The sequence below is a fragment of the Acinonyx jubatus genome, chromosome A2, assembly GCF_027475565.1.
Source record: "Acinonyx jubatus isolate Ajub_Pintada_27869175 chromosome A2, VMU_Ajub_asm_v1.0, whole genome shotgun sequence".
In the NCBI taxonomy this organism is placed as follows: Eukaryota; Metazoa; Chordata; class Mammalia; order Carnivora; family Felidae; genus Acinonyx; species Acinonyx jubatus.
In genome coordinates, this window is record NC_069383.1 from 65,155,665 (window position 1) to 65,161,664 (window position 6,000).

Genomic DNA, 6,000 nt, shown 5'->3' on the forward strand with positions numbered 1-6,000 from the left:
CCTAGCTAAGTAAAAGGCCTTATATCTCCGTCATTGCCATGAGAAGCGCATAGGTTTCTGTTCAAAGGAAGAGAATAAGAGAAGGAGAATGAGGTAGAACTGAGACATGTCAGCCACCACAACCTCAAACAGAGCTACACAATCACACCCAGACTAGAGCAACTGAATCACAGCTATTTTGCTGACATAAGAAGAAAATTGAATGTTGTTTTTAAGCTACTTACTGGGTTTAAGCGCTGTTTGTGATGCTGCAATTTGTAGCAATAGCTAACTGATGCAGCTAGGATCTAAATTGTTCCTTTCCTGAGTTTATTAACTGAGTTGATGTCAGAAGAATTAATGCATATTGTTTCAATATAATAAATGCTTATTTTCCCTACTTGCCTATATCTTTGGGGGACTTTTCTTATTAAATGGAATTTGCAAAAAGTAAAACCAAGGACAAGAAAAGTATGGAGAGAGATTTTTTCAGTTGTATTTACAAAGAGAAAGAAGTGAGGCACATGGTTTATTGCATTCACAAGTGTTATGTTCTGCTGTAGTCTCAATATGCATCTTCACCCAAACTCTGAACCTAGTCATACTAAACAAGAAGCATAGGGGCGCCTGGCTGGCGCAGTCGGTTAAGCGTCCGACTTCAGCCAGGTCACGATCTCGCGGTCCATGAGTTCGAGCCCCGCGTCAGGCTCTGGGCTGATGGCTGAGAACCTGGAGCCTGTTTCCGATTCTGTGTCTCCCTCTCTCTCTGCCCCTCCCCCGTTCATGCTCTGTCTCTCTCTGTCCCCCCAAAAATAAATAAACGTTGAAAAATAAATTAAAAAAAAATAAACAAGAAGCATAAATATCTAGCTAGTAGATAGCAAAGCTATCCACTCGTGTTCTACTAGGTAGAATATGTAATTCTGATTTGTATGGTAGTTTTGACTTTTAGGGATATGGGACTTCTATATAGAGCCATCATTCAGATGGAAGAGTTGGTTTGTCATTGCTAGGGCAGCCCTGCCTTGTTGAGTCCTCCTGGTCAGGATATTCTTACATGAATTTCTATAAAACATATACAAATATTTATTATAAGCTAAGAAGCCAAACATAACTGCATGTGTACTCTATCTACTAGCAGGAAATAACCATAAAGGGTAAGTTAATTACCGAAGATTTTCTCTTATCGTTAGAGATTACTGGAGGTATAAGTGCTAATACATGAAATAATAGATTAGTTTAAATATGGAATGCACTGAGTCTAAATGAAAAATTATCTTTATATTACTACCAATAAAAACTTCAATCTATTTATTATTGTCGGTCTCTGCTATTAAAATCAGGAACATGGAAAAACAAACACCCATTATTATTTTTTGTGCTTTAGCATTACTTCACATTATCAAATTTAACTTGGTGCTATATAGTAACTAAAACTCAGTATTTAACTCCTGTCTCCATAGCGAAGAAGGTATAATACTCTTTGAGCCTTTTGCATATGTTTTAAATCTCACATGTCACATGACATATTAAATTCAATGTTTTGAATTGATCTATGTGATATTGTGATTTATGATTAATATAAATAATTGGTCATTTAGATGAGAAAAATATATTTATCATATATATTTGGTCTTCGTCCACAGGTCCTCAGTCCCTTGGAATTTCCTGATCATAAGAGCAGTGGGAGCATCTTTTGTTATACTATTTGATCTCTGGGCTTGTTACTAGCACCTGTATTGGAGAGAAGTCTTATGGGAATTGTGGGAATGAACCCTCTACTGTGGAGCCTGATCCTATCTGTGGGTAGATACTATCAGAATTGAGTTGAATTCTTATTGGTAGGGGGAAAGCCTACACACACACACACACACACACACACACACACACACACACATATTGGAATTTGGTCCAGGTACCCATTTTCTTTCTTGAATTCTCTCTTATACACAGATACACAAATCAATGCCTAGTTGACTTTCTATATACTATTATGAGTTAATAGCATATAATTTTACTGTATAACACTCAAGCCAAAAACCTTGCAGTCTCAAATCTTTCTTCTCTCATGCAATCTCTTGACTATTTATCCAATCTAATCAGTAACTTATTTGTATTATTTCTCAAATACACATATATTATCACTTGTATTAATTATTTCTCAAATACACATATATCATCACTCTATTAATTTTTATATGATTTTATTTTTCCTAATAAAAGAACTGATTCTTTAGAAGAGAACCAATGACGTTTAATTTTTTTTAAATGTTTATTTTTGAAAGAGAGAGAGCAGAGCATGAGAGGGGTAGGGGCAGAGAGAGAGAGAGGGACATAGAATCCAAAGCAGGCTCCAGGCTCTGAGCTGTAAGCACAGAGCCTGACACAGGGCTTGAACTCAAGAATTCTGAAATCATGACCTTATTAAAGCTGGACACTTAACTGACTGAGCCACCCAGGTGCCCCAAGAACTGATGACCTATATAATTAGACACATATCTGCTTTTTATCTCAAGTTTCCATAATTCTTCAGGAATCAGGGAACATTAAAAAGTTTCACTCTTGTCTAGCTTAGCCACAGTGGACCTGGGAAAGGGCAGTCAAATTATCATTGAAATCAAAAGCTTTTAAACCTGAATCACTATATTGTACACATGAAACTAATACTCAACTATATGTTAACTAACTAGAATTTAAATAAAAGCTTAAAAAGAAAAAGACACACGAGGAACAATTAGGATCAAGGAAAAGATGATGGTTGGTAATAGCCATTACATAGAAAATCTATTTTATGAGAAATATCCATATTGGATATGCTATTTTTAAAAAGATTAATCAGTGTATAACTAAAACAGAACAGAAAACAATGCCACTTAGTTTTCTCAAACATATGCCATATATCTTGATTGTTTCTATACTAAACTTATTATAATTGACATTCAAAACTATCAGCAAATTAAAGAACAAACACTTTTCCAAAACATTTTATGAAACAAACTTAGATGCAAATGGCAGTATGTTTAGTTAAGTTTGAGTCCCATAAAAATTGATTTTAAAACATCCCTCAGGCTCTATCCTAGTATATAGGCACTCAGCCTGGCAAAATCTTTACAAAATTCGATACAAATCAGCAAATTAAAAAATTAAGAAGCAAATAACTTGGTTTCATATGGTTCAGTACTTTTTTTTTCATATCTCAAGCAAAAAATAAAAGCTGAGCTTAAAATTTGGCAGGCACTCAGTCTTTAATCTAGAACATTTACTGTATTTAAAACATAAATTAAATGTCTTGCATCTGGATACATTATGAGGAACTGGATGGAATCCTAATATAACTTCTCTGGGAACAAATGAATTCCCCAACCAACTAAATCAGCCAAATGATTTTTTTCATACATTTATCTTTGTTAATAAGGCAAAACATGCATTTTCCAAGTGTGGTAAATGACTTTTGCTACACATTTTTTCTCTTTTCCTTCTTACTCTTGCCTATACAACACAGGAATAAACACTGAGGTACTTACAGGAAAAGCTTGTTTTAAATTTTTAATGTTTATTTATTTTTGAGAGAGAGAGACACGGTGTGAGTGGGGGAGGGGAAGAAAGAGAAGGAGACACAGAATCTGAAGCAGGTTCCAGACTCTGAGGTGTCAGCACAGAGCCTGACACGAGGCTCGAATTCACCAACCTTGAGATCAAGAGCTGAGCCGAAGTCAGACACTTAACCGACTGAGCCACCAAGGCGCCCCCAGGAAAAGCTTTATCTTTATCTTATAAGTGATTTAATGGTGTATTCATAAAGACAATCTCAGCATCTATCCTAGAACCTAGGACACCAACCTACCTCTCTGGCAGATAACACTAATTAGCTTACAAAGATGGACTAGAAAGAGGAAGAAGTAAGGTACAGTAAGCAAGTTCAAGTTCAATATTTTATCAACTAACTATAATGCAACAGTATCTTTTATTCTTTTATATATCTTTGGAATTGGAATGGAATTTGCTTTTCAAAACATTTAACATTATCATTTATTTTGTCCATCTAATTAAACTATGGGGCTATCAGCACCCTCTGAAAAAATAGCCAAGAAAATAAAAATATAAAAAACACCAAGGATACCATTCCTTTCTAATAAGATTCACAATTCAAATTAAATTTAAGAGCACCTGGTGGCTTAGTCAGTTAGGTGTTTGACTCTTTGTTTTGGCTCGGGTCATGATTTCATGGGTTTTTGGGTTCTGCACTCACAGCACAGAGCCTGCTTGGGATTGTCTCTGTCTCTGTCTCTCTCTCTCTGCACCTCCCCTGTTCTCTCACTCTCTCTCTCTCTCAAAATAAATAAATTTTAAAAATGAATAAAATAAAATACTATAGAAAAATATTTAGATAAATGGCTACATTTAAGTAATGATTATAGAAATGTAAATAGTCTTGCTGTCACATAATTTGATAAAACATATTTCAATAATATGCAGTATTTATATACACGATTCCATTCTCTTGTTGCACATATAGAGCTGTAGAGATGTCCATTGAAGGCATATATGTAACAGAGGAAAATTGCAATCTAAAGCACAACCATATAGGACTAATTCAGAAAGTTATAAAATTACATAATAAGCTGTCTTTAAATATGGAAAACATGGAAAACTCTTTTCCCAAACTTCTGTAGTACTTGGCACTTTTTCTTCCAAATGAAATTGTATATAGTGCTCAGTTCTCTAATAAAAAAGTAAGGCAGCTAAGAATACTACTGAGTTTCTCCTTACTACCAGAAGCATCCTATGAGGTATTTCTATGGAATTTAGAGGCACCCTGGAACTCTTGGAGAATCACTGTTCCAGAACATGGCTTAATACATTTTAACGTTTGTTTAAAACATGTGGCTAAGTAACAAATAAACCACCAGTTAAAAGAGATGTAAACATATTACCAGGTGTAGAAAAACAGAATGAATACATACACTAAAAAAATTAATAGTAGTTATGTCTTAGAGCTGACTTTTCTTTTTTTCTCAGCAAATATTTACATTCAATTCTTTTTCAAGTTGTCAATTGCACAGATAGGTCTTCCCAGAGAAGCCTATTTAAAAACATACACATGCCGGGGCGCCTGGTGGCTCAGTCAGTTAAGCGTCCAACTTCAGCTCAGGTCATGATCTCACAGCTGATGGATTAGAGCCCCACATCAGGCTCTGTGCTGATAGCTCAGAGCCTGAAGCCTGCTTTGGATTCTGTATCTCCCTCTCTCTCTCTGTCTGCCCCTTCCCCACTCACACTCTGTCTCTCCATCTCTTAAAACATAAACATTAAAAATTTTTTTAAAAAAAGTACACATGTCAATATACCTGACCTTGTATAACCTTCTCTATTTTCTTATTTTCTCCGTAGTACATTCTATCTTACCATATGATTTACTAATTTTTTAATTTACTTTTTATTCTTTTTATCCATACCAGTACAAGGTAAAAACCCCAAAGAGCAATATATTTTGTTCATGGTATATTATGCTACTTCAGCAGTGCATTGCACATAGTAAGTTCTCAATAAATCAATAATTAAAATTATATTTGAACTTTGTATATTTTCTTCTATAAGAGCTTTATATAAAAAAAAGTTTTTTTTTTCCTTTAAAATATCTTTAGAGAGAAGACAAGATGGTGGAACAGCATGGAAGTTTTTTTTTGTCTTGTGTCCATGAAATACAGCCAGAGCAACGCTAAACCATCCTGCACACCTAGAAAGCTGATCTGAAGATTAACAGAACAATCTGTACAACCTGAACCACAGAACTCAGCAGGTACACAGCACAGAGAGGTGAACTGTGGGAGAGAGAAGCCATGGAGGGCAGGGAGCTGGAGAAAAGCAGCTGGAGAGAAAGTGGTAAAGTGGAAACAGCCACAGGGACTGAACAAAAACAGGAGAAAGGAGAAAGTAGAGAGCTTAAATTCCATTAAGAATCTATAAACAGAGGGAGCACAGAGTCTGAAACTCCACAACTTGATGCCTGGCAGAGCTCTG